The sequence below is a fragment of the Octopus bimaculoides genome, chromosome 1 (genome assembly GCF_046866305.1).
Source record: "Octopus bimaculoides isolate indiv1 chromosome 1, ASM4686630v1, whole genome shotgun sequence".
In the NCBI taxonomy this organism is placed as follows: domain Eukaryota; kingdom Metazoa; phylum Mollusca; class Cephalopoda; order Octopoda; family Octopodidae; genus Octopus; species Octopus bimaculoides.
Window position 1 is genome coordinate 86,411,045 of NC_142928.1, and position 16,725 is coordinate 86,427,769.

The window sequence follows — 16,725 nt, forward strand, 5'->3', positions numbered from 1 at the left end:
TGTTACTAGACTACCCGTGACCCGTTGGGTTACCGGGAAACTCTGAGTTTCTCAGCAATGGAGTTTTGTTTCGAAGGTTTTTTTATTTTCCACGTTTTCACATGTCTTCAACGAATGACATCGAAATCACGCGTAAATGGCTCCTTTCCCCAGAAAAGGAAAGATTTGGCTGCTATTTCTTGCATGCCATGCTACCACGTAACTGGTATTTCGGGTCCTATATCGTAAATAGCAGTTACGTGGTAGTATGGTATGCTAGAAATAGCAGCCAAATCTTTGGAGGTGAAATACGCTGAATGTACTCGAAAAATCCTATGGAAGAAAAAATTCACACCGAGGTTACAAACGGGTTTTTTTTATGAAATATTTACCATACTTTTAAAGTTATTTTCACTTCAAAATATTTTTTAAATATGTCAAAAAAAATTTTTGTAATGATATTCACTTGAAAATAATTTTAAAAAACATTGTCTGTTTAAAGAAGGCTAAAATATAAATACTTACTGTACAAACAGTTTACATTTTTGAAATCACATTCACTTAAAAATATTTCTAAATGATTAAAATATTGTTTAACAAAAGCGAAAATAGAAACATTTACTGTAAAAAAATTCGTATTTTTCCGTTGTCATGTCACTGTGTCTAATAGAAAGATAAGAGTTTCTTTCCTTTCAGGTTGAAGATTATTTTCAGAATATTTTCCCATTATGCACCGTTTTGGGTGTTTATACCGGAAAACCTCTAATATCTTTAAAACTACTTCTCCGATTTACACGAAACTTGTTTTATTCTGTTCATATTAACATTTCAGGGTAAGCTTTAATTCATAGTATTTTCCCATTATGCGCCAGTTTGGCTGGGTAACATTGCAAGCAAGCAAGCAAGATTCAAGCTTACTTTTAATGTATTATAGATAGTTGCTGTCTTCCTCATTCATCAGCCAAATATTTAGTATTTGCTACTCTGTGCTTATCCATAACATTGTTTTGAATTAATCATGCATTATCTTGTAGCCTTGAGATTTTGATGATGTGATTGTTTATTTTTAGAATGACATTGCAGGGTAGGTGTGAGAGGCTTGATCTGGTCAGTTTGAACACAAAATACGGGCCAGATATGACCAGTTTGATTGCCAAAGGGTTAAACTTATATTTTTTAGAATATATATTGAGAGTCATAATGTTTTCCCTTATGGTAGAATAAATATTTTCTGTAGCTTTATTGGGATGTACTTATTTAAAGGTTTAACTAGTTATATATTTAATAAAATCCAATTTCTTATTAAAAACAATTTCAAAGAAAATTATACAGGAGTGGCTGTGTGGTAAGTAGCTTGCTTACCAACCACATGGTTCCGGGTTCAGTCCCACTGCGTGGCACCTTGGGCAAGTGTCTTCTACTATAGCCTCGGGCCAACCAAAGCCTTGTGAGTGGATTTGGTAGACGGAAACTGAAAGAAGCCCGTCGTATATATGTATATATATATGTGTGTGTGTTTGTGTGTTTGTTCCCCCACCATCGCTTGACAACCGATGCTGGTGTGTTTACGTCCCCGTAACTTAGCGGTTCGGCAAAAAGAGACCGATAGAATAAATACTAAGCTTCCAAAGAATAAGTCCTGGGGTCGATTTTCTCGACTAAAAGCGGTGCTCCAGCATGGCCGCAGTCAAATGACTGAAACAAGTAAAAGAGTAAAAGAGTAAATGACCATTTAACTGGCACACCTTGAGTGAGATTGTTGGACAATAACCATAGTCTCAGTTGACCACTCTTGAAATGCAACAGGAAAGTTTAATGATAATTGCTTCTGATAGTAGGAGGTACCTGAGAATTCTATTCCCATGATCCTCTTAAGAATACCATGAAGCGAAAATGGATGGCTGGATGGGTAGAAATTTGAAACTGTTAAATTCATAATCAACATCAGCTCTAAAGAACAAGGGTTTAACATTTGATTTATTGCAGAGATTTTTTTGAGTACTATGAAAATATTTACAATTTTTTTTTTTTTACCAAAACCTGATGGTTTTTAAGTGCGTCGCACCAAAAAAAAATGAGCCGAAATCTCTCTGGAGGGGCTGGTAATGGTGGTGGTGGTGGTAGTGGTGGAGAAGGTAGAAAAAGAATCACAAATTTTTCAAATTATTTTGTTGTAAAAAGATACCCACCAGGTTGTCTGAAAGCTGTGGTGAAAAAATAAAAATTGGAAAAATCTCCATCAAAATGGAGAAAATCTAACTTCTGTAGGAGTCCTTATCCAGAACTCTTCTCTTAGATGCAGGCATTGCTGTGCGGATTCAGAATTCACATTGTAACCACATGGTTTTGAGTTCTAACCCACTGTATGGCACTGGGCAAGTGTCTTGTACTGTAGCCTTGGGCTGACTAGTGTCTTGAGAATGGAGTTGGTAGACAAAAAATATGGAAGCCAACTGTAAAATAATATCAGTTATAAGTATTTGTCTGATTCATGCTAGCATGGTAAAAGAAAATGGATGTAAAACAAAGGTATTCCACACCGGGGGAACATAACTTGAATGTAGACAGCAACAAAACATAATTTAGTAATTTTATTATTTGTTCGTTTTTATATCCTTTTCTCCATGCTAGCATGGATTAAGAATTTATTGTACATGTCTTTGAAGGTACAAAGCTGGTGGGCAATTTCAACAAGAGAAATGGCAGCAATGTCATCACCTGTAACTGAGCAATTTTCAGAGAAATGCTAATGTAAACAAACGCACAGACACCAATACTTGTATGCACTCATACACATGCGTGCATGCATGCATGCATACATACATACATACATACATACATACATACATACATACATAGGCTCAGGCATGGCTAGATGGTTAAGAAGTTTGTTTCCCAACCATATGATTTCAAGTTCAGTCCCTTGTGCAAGTGTCCTCTACTACAGAGTTGGACCAACAAAGTCTTGTGAATGAATTTAGTACATAGAAACTGATAGAAACCTGTCATGTATGTATGTCTCTGTGTCTGTATACATATATATGCACGCGGGTGAGTCAGAAAGTAATGCAATTTTATGCACATGCATACGTACATACATACATTATTGTACACGCCTTTGAAGCTATAAAGCTGGTGGGTAATCTCCCGACAAAGGAAATTACACATACAACATGACTCGAATACAGACATGTTGGCATAAAGGTCTGTTCATTCTTCCACATTATGAATGTTATCCTCTCTAAAAGTTTTGCCATTGACACAAGTCTGGTAAAAGAAATGGTTATCTTTGAATAAATGCGAAGAAACAACCCTTTTTGAAAATACTGTAGCAATAATCAAAAGTAAAATATATACCACGTTCTACAGGGAAATTCTTATGACACTTTAAAAAACCAATGGACGTTGAGCTAGATATACCAGATTGGCTGACGATTGCACGGACTACCCCTTTCCCCAAGAACAAAAAGACCACATGTGACCAAAAACTATAGGCTTATAGCATGCTTGAATATTATGTACAAACTGTATACAGGTTGTCCGAATATGTTTCTCTAAGACCACTGCCAAATAAATGGTGTAATAACTGGTGAACAGGCAGGAGGAAAGAAAGGAATCCGGGGCTGTGCTGAACAACTCTTCAACAAAGCTGTCCTTAAGGAAGCCAAGTTACAATGTCGTAATCTCTTAACAATGTGGTTAGACTATAAGAGGATGATAAAATTACTATACCCTGCCAAAGTACCACTTGCTATAAGTGAATGTCATTGAAAGATTAACCACAATATGGTCCACAGTTATCACTGACAACTACTAAAGGAACACTTATTGTTACAAACAAAAGTAAGCTATCAAGTCTGGTAAAAGAAATGGTTATCTTTGAATGAATGCGAAGAAACAACCCGTTTTGAAAATACTGTAGCAATAATCAGAAGTAAAATATATACCACGTTCTACAGGGAAATTCTTATGACACTTAAAAAAAACAATAGACGTTGAGCTAGACATACCAGCAACACATACTAAAGCAACACTTATTGTTACAAACAGAATTAAGCTATCAACAGGCATATTCCAGGGTAATAGTTTATCTGTAACGTTTGTATTGGTTGTGAACTCCTTGCCAGCCCCGTTGTCAAAATGCTAAGGTTACATGCTGGGGTATGCAGAAAAGAACAGAATTAATGTTACTCGCACATTTTTTATTGATGACCTAAAGTTATATTCTGGTAATATGAGCAACATCAGGAGACATTTAGAATTAGTCATACATCCTAGGAGTGGAGTTTGGGCAAGATAAATGCTCATACATGACAGTCAACCGACTTCATGTATGACAGTCGACCAGACTGACAACATGTACATCAGTGGCTTGACTATCTTCCCTATCCCTAATAATGAAAACTACGAGTGTCTCGAAATCGATGAGAATGTTGCCTGCGTCGGTGCTGTGACTGAAGCCAGAATAACAAAAGACTTCAATAGACTCCGGAAAATATGGAACTCGGGGCTGTCTGCACTTAACAAGACCATATATCCCGTTTTTGCAATGCCAGTGTTAGGATATTAGACTGGACACTCGATGAGATATGTATCCCGGACAACACTGGCAACTTCCACATCAATAGTGACACCGACAGAATCTGTGAAACGAAGCGATGGCGGTAGAGGTATAAGGCCATTCCAAACAGCCTTTGAATGTCGTATTGTATCAGTCAGACAACATTCGCTGAATAGTAAAGAAAAACATGAGTACTTTCTATGCATACTCGAAAATGAGAGCTACATCTTCAGAGTTGGAGAATTACTGAGCCGGTACTCTGAAAACACAACTGTCTCATGCGACCCAAAGGAGGCTGAACTGGCCTGCCTAAACAGAAGCTTGGAGGAGAAGTAGGCATCATGCCAGTAAAGAGCAATGCATGGGTACATATCCTGTCAGTTAGAAGATAACAGCATTGACAGGAAAAGTAGCCTCTCCTGGACCTGTGATAGATACATTACATGCCAACTAGAAGGATATGCCCTCGCTATCCAGGAACAGGAGATAGCTACTACATGCCTGATGAACTAGAGAGACAAAGATATCACTAAACCTCCAAGTTGTTATAAAAATGTTGGCTCTACTGTACCAGTGTGGAAGATATCACCCACTTCAACAGCAGCTGCCCCAAAATATTTACAAAATACTACTTGCCCCTGAGGCATGAATAGACGCAAATATAAGGTGTTCAAAAAGTCTCTCCACAGTAAGTATTTTATTGCAAAATGAATATTTATAAGATGGTATAAGACTACAAAAGAATATATTGGTATAAGACTACAAAAGAATATATTGAACTTTACAAGACTTAAAAAAAAAAAACTTTATAAGAGGTGTTGAAAGTGTCCTCCTTCATTTTCAATACATAAGTTGACTATTCTACACATGTTTTGAAAGGAGGCGAACTGGCAGAAACGTTAGCACGCCGGGCGAAATACTTAGCGGTATTTCAGAGTTCAAATTCCGCCGAGGTCCACTTTGCCTTTCATCCTTTCGGGGTCGATTAAATAAGTGCCAGTTACGCAACTGGGGTCGATATAATCGACTTAATCCGTTTGTCTATCCTTGTTGATCCCCTCTGTGTGTAGCCTCTTTTGGGTAGTAGAGAAATAACACATGTTTTGAAATACATCAAGATGATAAAAAAAAAATCACTGCGGAGAGACTTTTTAACACCCTGTACTATCTACAACACTATCCACGAAAAGGATTGCCCTGACGTATACACCAAAAGCATGTCAGAAGCAGCATGTATTCACACCTTACTGGTGGAACAGTCCAATGAAAACAACAATTCGGTGAAGACATAAGACCTGATATTGTTATACGGGGTAAGGAACAAAAGTCATGCACTGTTGTAGAGGTAAGCTGCCAGACTTCATTCACCCGATATAGATAGTAATATTTTTTTCAAGACTGGGAAACATCTATAACATGTAGATATACATTCTGGTATAGACAGTATTCTTTTCTGCCATTGTTAAAGTTTGTGATTAGTGTTCGGCGGAATTATCGAAAGAACATCACTTGCTTTTGCTTTGTCTACTGCCTCTAGTGTTGCATAAGACTTACCGTCGTCTATGGTAAACAAAATCTTGTGGAAGAATATGTAATGTAAGTGATGTATGAAGTGATACACGTATTGTATAAACAATTCCTCATTTGTCCACACTGATCTGGCAACAGTTCCTGTGGATCACAATGGACACCTCCAATGAAATGTTCTTCGTGTTTGATTGGTAGGCAGTGTCTACATAGGGAGAGTTCAGCAGGTGTATCAATATGGGACTCGGAGAGCCAAGGCAGGGTCCTTGGCTTTTTACTGAGTTCCTCTCATCAAAGTTCATTTTAATATTGAGGGGTCCTCTGCCCTTAGGGCCCGAATGCTGTCTTGTTCTGCATTGCTTGATTTCTTTCTAAGGCCCTGCTTACAGCAATCTGAACACGAAGACGCAATACGCTCGCCAATTGCAATGAACTGCAATAAACTCATGTTTATTGTAATCAACCACTGTTATAAGCCATCTTTTCCGCCCGATGTTATAGAAACAACTTCCTTAATCCCTCTTTCATTTACGATGATACTTGGATTCTGTTATATAGTACAACCTATTTCATCCATATAGAATATGCCTTGTACATGTTCATAAATTGGTATAAATTGGTCAATTGTCTGCCGAGTGTATGTTGATGATCTCGTTAAAATTATTGCTTCTAGAGTTCAAATTGCAAGGTTCAAACATTTTAAAAATCACAACCAGAATGCTTCACGAGCTTTATTGTTAATCCTCCAACTTTCAGGTTGTTGAAATTGTTTTGAATGACATATTTATATGCTAAGCTGCAACATTTATCTTGAGATATAATTAGCTGCGAAGATTTTTTTATACGCATGATTAACATCAATCTCTAGAAAAATTCTACATTACGTAAATTGCAATTCATTTCATTGTTAAGAATAAAGGGAACCTAAGGGTTCTGTTTGTGCTTAACAATATAGTGTATTACCATTTGATTAACATAGAAGTCTGTTGTGGACAACGTAGAACGGCTACCGGAGTCACATGAACAGTATCTGCTACAAATTGGAGAATATCTGCAGTCTACCACACTCTCTATTACTTTTGTATTCTTACTGCATCGTGTTTTAAAATGACAGCAAATTCACATGAATTACTTGTGAGCAATATATATAAAGTAAAAGTGTTGGGCCACGAAAGAGGAGGTTTGAGCTTCTGACCAACTCTCCTCACGAACTGCAGTTCGACACTTCTAAAGGCAGTTCATTTTAAAACTAGGCTTGGATTTCAAGGAAACTGGCATGAAACCGAATCAATATATCATGATAAGAGAACATTTTGCTAGACTGCATAATGCAAAAATTGCAATGAAGCTAATTTACTGTGAAAGAAAAGAAACATATCTGTCCTACTTACTCGTATATCTGCTTTTCATTGAAAGTAATTGGTTCAGGAGTACTTACCTTTAACAAAATGGTGACGTTCACTATTCGCAGACGGTAGCTGTAAATACTTCCATTACTATAAATTGTTGATTGAACTAGAGGTTCAGCCCTCCAGGGTTTCCTCTTCTGCTGTTACAATCTCAGAAGCTTAGGTATCATGAACTTTGGTTGTGAGAGGAATATAGACGGATACACCTAGAAGGACGGTTTCGCTTAGCTGTTCTAAAGTGTATGATTATGCACAGTAGGAGGTTATGCAGTGTATTGATTGACTGTGTCAATATTTCATTTATGTTATAAAGTGTCAATTGGTTGTTTTTTTATAATATACTTGCAGAGATACCCGGCGTTGCTCGGGATTAAAATAGCATAGTGTATATATATATATATATATATATATATATATATATATATATATATATATATATATATATATATAGAATGAGATAAAGAGACCAATGGCATAAATAAATTTATATTTTATGTAGAATGTCTTACAGCTGTTTCAGGGAAAATTCAATGTATCCCTTCATCGGAGACGGTAATAGTAGAAGTTAAGGATTATTAAATATGTATGAGGAGATTTGCAGTAAGAAATAGAGAGCGATGCAGAGAACAAAAAAAAAACAAAGAAGAAAAAGTACTTGGAGTATAGTTCCATTCCAAAAGTAAATATCGATGTATAGAATCCGTGTGAGTATTTTCCAGTGATAAATATAGTTATATTGGTAGAAGTATATAATTTCGTATCCAGTTTACTCTGTGCGTTGTTTACTTAAAAGACAGCCCTAAGTGAGTGGAAGATGTGTGCGGGATTGTGAGATCAAGCCTTAAGACAGGAAGTAAGGAGGAGGAGATAGTTAAGGGAGAAATGAAGGTAGTAGTGCAAGCAGTAGGTTATAAATAGATGAATAGAGGAAGATGTAGCAATATAGTAATAAAAGGTAATAGTAATAGTAATATATATATATATATATATATATATATATATATATATATATATATATATATATATATATATATATTACAGGTATTTAGAAACAGGTAATACGAGAAAGTGCAGCATTGACGACAAAACATTGTGGAGTCAATTTTAAAGCTTTGCAGAAACGACAATTTGAGTTTAGCTCACCAATTTGGACATAATTATCATTTTTATAATAATGGGATGGATCATATCTAAAAGCAGCTCCAAGTGTTGTGAAGAACGAATTTGTACGTGGTTTGTTTCTGAGAGTTATTCTATTGGATCTCTGTGTATTCTAGTGTGCTAAACATTGTTTTAATGATTCAACATTAAGTGCTGCAGCATGCCTTTGCTGATCTTAGGAAAGTGTCATCTCCCTTCTCTCTTGAGACTGACGTGCTGCAGCATGCCTTTGATGATTTTGAGAAATTCTCGTCTCCCTTCTATCTTGAGATTCCATCTGACGTGCTTATTTCTTGAGACTCTTGCTTTCGGTTTTCTGCAATCCTCCTTGCTTGATAGGTGTTTCTGGAGAGATTATGTTTTTTCTTTGGTGGCATATTTTTTTTTCAATATTGTAAACAAAGAATTATGAAAATATGAAAAAATATACATTAATCTGTATTTTTGTAAGCAGTTGTATGTATGTAGTATGCCTGTATTTTTGTATGCAGTGTAAACCAAATATAAGCAAATTGTAAATACCTTGCAACCTTGAAACTGCTTTGATAATTATGAACTGGTAATTGAACGGTAGATGTGTATTTCTATATACCTTGGACGTGCTATCTAATTGTTTTTTCTCAAGAGTTTCGCCTCCAGCCGGTTTCGTCACATGTATATGTATGTGTAGATGTGTGTGTGTTTAATAACGTGCGCCACGAACGCGCAGATACCTACACACTCACAGACACATATACACTCACAGACACATACACATTCATATGCAAAATGTGATGATACTCACATGTCCACTCTCACATACGGTCACATACATATAGGAAGAGAGACACATACATATAGGAAGAGAGACACGTAAAAACGAACATTCACGCATGTCATTCGTCACATATGTATATGTATGTGTAGATGTGTGTATGTTTAATAACGTACCCACCGCAGAAACGCACACAGAGTCACAGAGACTCATACACCCATACACATACACTCACAGACACATATACACTCATATACAAAAGGTGACGTCGTTCTCGTCGTGTTATAAAATGTCCTTTACTATCTCGTACGTATCGAACGCGCAAACACACAGACACATACACACTCATATAAAATGTTCTGTACTATATAAAATGTCCTGTACTATGTCTATGAAATGTTACATTATTTTAATGGAAATGAAAAATTACATATTGACAGTTGTGGGGTGTAATACAATATAGTATGAATGACACACAGACACATACATTCACGCATGTCAGACGTCACATATGTAAATGTATATCTAGATGTGTGTGTGTGTGTATGTTGAATAACGTCTCTAACGCGGAAACACACTCAGACACATACATTCACAGACACATAGACACTCATATACAAAATGTGACGTTGTCGTCGAACGCGGAAGCAAACACATACTGACAGACACATACACATTCATACACTCACACACATACACTGACAGACACATACACTGACAGACACATACACTGACAGACACATACACTGACAGACACATACACACTCATATACAAAATGTGACGGTGTCGTTGTCGTCGTCGTGGTATAAAATGTCCTGTACTATATTTGACTACAGAAAGATTATAAAATGTTATATTTGTTTTAATCGAAATGAAAAAAAATTACATGTTGACACTCATGGGGTGTGATACTATTACCTTGTAAAATTTGATTTGATTTGGTGGAGCCGTTTGAGAATGCATTAGGAACAGACAGATATACAGAGAGATAAAGAATTATATATATATATATATATAGATTAAGAAATTTATCTATAATAATTATTGTGGCATTTGCTGTTAAATTAACAGTCCATACATATATGTATATATTAAGCACATGTGTTAAATGTTAATTTAAGGGTTAATATTAAATACCTGTAAATACCTGTAAATACCTTGCAACCGCTGCGATAATTATTAACTGGTAATTGAACGGTAAATGTGCATTTTTATATACCTTGGAATTAGTGTTATCACATTGGAATTAAAAGTAAAACAATAAAAGTGAAGCAATATTCACTTTTGACACGTAATACCGAACCAGTTTAAAATATTGCTCTGGGCCCGAATTAGGCAAGAAGTTGGAAATTTGTTTGGTTCATGACATTCCTTGGACCCTAAGTAATGCATGAGTAAAATTTGAATGAAATCGGTTAGATACTTCCCGAGTTTTAGGGATTCATACACACAGACACACATTCTCAGTTTTATATATATAGAAGATATCCGTCAACGAGTTATTAAACATGCAAACTTCATGGTTTGTGGTTGCTGTTGTTTAGTTCCCTGGAGCAGACCTTTGGTCAGAAACAACCCAATAGTGACTATCCGGTCTAATTAAGGACATGTAGGACTAAGTTATCTAATGTGTCCTGGTCTTATTAATAAGACTAGCATGGTTTGAGGGAGATTTAGTTGCTGTTTGTAATAGATCGAGTGTTTCATAGAAACTCTTTAGTTGGCTCGTAACTTTGTATGTGAATAGTTAGAGCAGGGGTCGGAGAACTTTTTTTAACCAATTACCCCCAAATATATTTATTTACACCGACGCTACCCCCTTGATTTGAAAGGAAAAAAAAATCATAGATTCTTTGAATTCAAAAGGTTTATTGATTCTATTTTATTGAATCTATTTTATTGAATCTATTCATATGAATCTATTTACATTTCCATTACATTGGACAGATGCAATGTTGCCAGAAGAAAAATTTCTGTCGTAACAAGGAACACGTTTTTTTACGTAATTCTACTTATGTCTAATGAGTTTTCATACCCCAAAATTTCATTTTTACCCCACTTAGGGTAATTTACTCCGGTTCGCCGACCCCCTGGGTTATAGTGATAATAGTTCAAGTCATGCACGGTCAACCTTTTCGGGAAGCGGGCCGCATGAAACATGACTCATCGGGCGGAACACACTTTTAAAACAATTCAAGGTAATTTTTCGTTATGCTTATCGTTTAGAAAGTCCCGCGGGTGACAGTTTTCCTATGGCTGATCTAAGCAGACTTCAAGTGAAATTACCACCAGTCATGACATTAACTCTGGAGTTTACTCGCAACTATGCGGCGTTTACCGCTGGCACTATAACAATTGTTTCTTTTATTTAAAAAATAAATTTCCTTCTTTTACACCAAGAACGCTGGTTATTTTAATGGAAGAATTAGATAGGGCAAATAAATCCTCTGAATGTTAAAACGATGCAACAGAATATTTGGCAAAATAACGGTTTATGTTTTCAGCTTCAGTTTTTACCGCATACGTTTCTTTTCTCATAAATGATTCCTTTATCAGATGTAGTAATAATTTATAGGCATAAAATCAAAGTTGATACAAAGTGGGATTGGGGGAAAAACCCGATGATTATAAATTAGGAAAGTAATTAGAGGCTCAATCACAAACATTTTGTTAGTTAAAGTGGTAGAATTCTTTAGAAATGTTAGTAGAAGATATCCATAAGTCAACTATTCAGGTTTTATCTATTCTACTGTGTTAAAATTGCGGAAACGAAAATAAAAAGGTGATTTAAATTAAAGCTTATCTTTAATACAGGTTTCAAATTTTGGCACAAAACCAGCAATTTGGTGGGAGAGCATAAATCGATTACATCGAGCCTAGTGCACGACTGGTATTTATTTTACTGACCCCGAAAAAATATAAGGCAAAGTTGACCTCGACGGAATTTTATGTCAGAACATAAAGATGGACGAAATGCCGCTACGGCTTTTGCCCGGCGCGGTAACGATTTTGCCAGCTCGTCACTTGAAGCCAGTCTTTAATATTGATCAGATATGATGATGATACACATAGAGGCGCACGCGTGCGTTGATAATGAGCTGAAAGAAAGAGTATTTAATACAATGAATTCTTTAACGGAATTTACATTAAATTTCTAGTACCAGTAGTTTCATGCTAGCGGGCTTTGCAGGTTAACCTTGTAGTATGAAACCACTGGCACTAGAAATAAAGTGTGAGTGTGAGTGTGCGTGAATGTGTGAGTGTGCGTGAATGTGTGAGTGTGTGTGTATATTTGTAGATAAGTAACTAGACAGACAGACAAATATATAAACAGAGAGACAGAGAGACAGACAGACAGACAGACAGACAGATAGACAAACAGATAGATAAATAAATAGATAGATAGATAGATAGATAGATAGATAGATAGATAGATAGATAGATAGATAGATATTTCAATGAAAAGGCTGAAATCTACGTCGAAGTTTTGGATATGTAGCTTTTATCGCACAGTCCGATGAAGGCTACATTTCGGAAACTCTGAAGTAAAATAAATTGTTGTGCTGCTGAAAGGTGTTGAGTGATCCTTTAATTTAATATTTGGTGATTTTAATATGTGGTAAGAAGCTAGCTTCTCAACCATATGGTTCCGTGTTCAGTTCCACTGCATGGCACCTTGGGTAAGTATCTTCTACTATAGCCTCAGGCGACCAAAGTTTTGTGAGTGGATTTGGTAGACAGAAACTGAAAGAAGCCCGTTGTATATATATGTATATATCTATGTGTGTGTGTCTTTGCGTCTGTGTTTGTCCCCCACTTGACAACCAGTGTTGGTGTGCTTACGTCCCCGTAACTTAACAGTTCAGTAAAAGAGACAGATAGAATAAGTACTGGATTAAAACATAAGTCCTGGGTTTGGTTTTACCCTAAAACCCTTCAAGGCAGTGCCCTAGCATGGGCCGTAGTCAAATGACTGAAACAAGTAAGAAAAAATAAAAGAATAAAAGAACTATGCCTGAAAACACACACACACACACACACACACACACACACACACACACACACACACACACACACACACACACACACACACACACACACACATTCATTATACTGACTCACAGAGCCAGGCTTAAATATACAGGTGTAAATCAAAAAATGGTGCCCACAAAGCTGTTGTGCTTTATAATTCTGCAATAGCTGATTCCTATTATGATGCTCAAACTTCATCAGAGTAATTTTTTAGTAGTTTATTGTATGGTAAACGAAAGACAGTTATATATAATATATTCTCTAATTTGTTTCAGTCATTTGATTGTGGCCTTGCTGGAGCACCGCTTTAAAGGGTTATAGTCGAAGAAATCGACCGCAGGACTTATTCTTTGTAAACCTAGCTCTTATTCTCTCGTCTCTTTTGTCGAACAGCTAAGTCATGGGGACGTAAACACACCAACACCAGTTGTCAAACGGTGGTGGGGGATGAACACAGACACAAAGTCACACACACACATCTATATATATAAATAGCAATTTCTGTCTACCTGTCTGTCTGTTATCATCTTAGTGCTTAAAATACCGAACCAATATTCACTAAACTTTGCATACATGTTACACTAACATCCAGTTCAATAATAGGCTAATTGGATTTCAATAAAAATCTATAATAGACCCTCTAGGGAGAAGGCTGTAGCACGTGTTTACGAATCAGCTACGATAAGCTACGATACACGATAACGCCAGCTATAATACGCAGACTATTTGTTTTTGTATTTGTAAATCTATTTATCTAATTTATTTTACTCAGATGTATATTTGTTTGTTAAAATAATATAGGGACATTCCTTATTCACCCACTAATCGAATTGATAGTTTGTAACACCTATTTCTAGCAATAAGTTATTACCATAATCGACGGGTTGGGCATAAAGACGGGAACTGAACAGGAAACGGAATAGGACATGAAACAGTGTAATGGTAAACGGGAACTGGGGATAACCTCCGCTTTCCCAGTATTACTGGTCAGCTCATTAATTTTACTCAGATGCACATTCGTTTGTTAAAATAATATAGGGACATTCCTTACTCATCCACTAATCGTATTAATAGTTTGTAATACCTATTTTTAGCAATAAACTATTACCATAAAGATTAATGAAATATTTAATGACTTAATTAGACCTAATTGATTCTAAAATTTATATATTAACATAGGATTGCGGATAGGAATGGGAGCAGAACTAAAATGAGAACGGGATAGAACATGAAACAGTGTAATAGGAAAAGGAACTGGAAATAACCCCTGCTTTTCCAGGTATTACCGGGTAATTCAGCTTGTGTACATATATACCACTCTGATTGGTTGGTATTGACGCAATTTGTCTCTTACTCTATCGCGCACCAATATGCAACCAAAGCAATCGCAGCCGCCAAATAAATCACGTGAGATAGTTTGTTCTAAACTACATTTGAGCCTACCGTTAGCTATAAAAACTCACCTCTTCCTAGTCTCGGGGTCTGTTGGTTCCAGACCTTCTAAGGTCTAACCACTGACCACATTACAGCGATCTCCATCTTCGTCACCACCATCATGTCTCTCACCAACGTCGTCAACAACATCTACGCAGCACCGACAACACTGCACAGGTTCTAACATATTACTGTTCATGAACGTCCTCACCGGGGTTAACAGCAAACATACAACCCACGCAGATGCATGTCAATATATGAATAAATGTCCATCAACCACTTCCATTTACCATTCAGCTTGTGTATATATACGCGTGCCCGGCATTAAAGACATTTTAAGTTACCACCTTGTTCCGTGTATTTCTTTATACCGTTTTCCTGTCAAATGTTATTACAGCCTTCTGCGTAGAGTCACATCAGATGAAATACAACCTATCTTTCTATAAATTCAAAATCTCTTCATATTGTATCAAATGCAATTAAACCATTGAAAATTGAGAGAACTATTCTTTAAGATATTAACGCTACGAATGTTGTTGCTTTCATTTGAATCAAACAGTAATTTTTTAGCATCTGTTGCAGGTCTTTGCTTGACATTTGAAACTAGAGCTCATTATTTTTTATTTCGAAATTTTCTGCAAACAGCAACCAAACTTTCCAAATTGAATGATGACGTCATCAAAAAACTGAGCACTATTTTTCTTTGAATACAATGATTAACCTTAGTCAAAAGCTGACTAGTATATTTTACAAATATACTTGAAGCCATCAGCAGGAAACGAACCAACCTGGGTTACTGATGGCGATCAGTCAGTTCTGATATAAGGTCTAACAAAACGAAGAAAAGGCGAAAGAGTGGCGTTCATGTCAGGTGTTATTCAGTATCAGCTGATGTTTGACATCAAATGTGAAGAGTCTGCAACCCAAGCTACCTGAACTGGTATCATTTTAAGTGTTACACTATGGCAGACGACACTTGCATTCATGCTCTCTCACTTTGTCACTGCGGCTTCCCCACTCTTTCTCTCTCTCTCTCTCTCTCTCTCTCTCTCTCACTCACTCACACATAACTACACCACTGTATGACAACAATTCTCTTTCCCTTCTCTCTAGTTCCTCCGTGCAAAGTTTTAATAAAAATGCCATGAATCGAAAGCAACGACTCATTCAGTCAATTGTCAACTTTCCTTTTATCTTATTAAGTGTATGACGACATACTTCCTAGTGGTACACTTCTAAAAAATCCAAATTTTGCGTTTACTAGTAAATTTAAAGATAAAAATAAAAAGATAGAAAAGATAGAAATATGTCGAATATATATACGTGATAGGGGGAAAAAACAACCACCACAACAACAAAAAATAGTTTCAGAACCAGTGCAAAAAAAAAAAAAAATCTTTATATGCACCTAAAATCATTTTTGATAAAAATTACTTGTTGAACTATGGCATAATGTATTATTGTCACGTTCTGATACAGTTTGTGACACAAACAACTTTTTCATGAACTAGCACAGCATATTCACCTAATTAAACACTTGCATAGAATTTACGACTCTGCTATCCTACACACGTATGTTACTCGCCTTTATAAGTAACAAAGATAAATGTAACTCTTTAACAAAAGAGGACAACGCCCTAATAATAAAACGGAAAAATGCTTCTGTTTATTATGACTGAGCAAATCATGCCTGTTCTTAAAATTGCCCATAAAAACTCACATAATTTTTTTATTTAATAAGAAATGCATTGGAGAAAAAACAATGATTAAAAAACTATCCGGGGTGGGGGTGGGGGATAGAAAGAAGATAAAAAAATGTCAATATATCAGAAACTGAATGCATACTTTTCGCTCAGTAACACACGAC

At 36.1% G+C, this 16,725-nt stretch overlaps 1 protein-coding gene across 1 annotated transcript in view; it reads right to left on the reverse strand.

The window, feature by feature from the left end:
• The window catches only part of LOC106868573 (centrosomal protein of 89 kDa), a 141,549-nt gene extending 133,816 nt beyond the window's left edge, over positions 1-7,733 (reverse strand). Inside the window, exon 1 of the mRNA XM_089353276.1 lies at positions 7,506-7,733. The gene's annotated coding sequence lies outside the window, so the exon portion shown is untranslated. The remainder of the gene's footprint in view (positions 1-7,505) is intronic.
• Between the last annotated feature and the right edge of the window lie 8,992 nt (positions 7,734-16,725).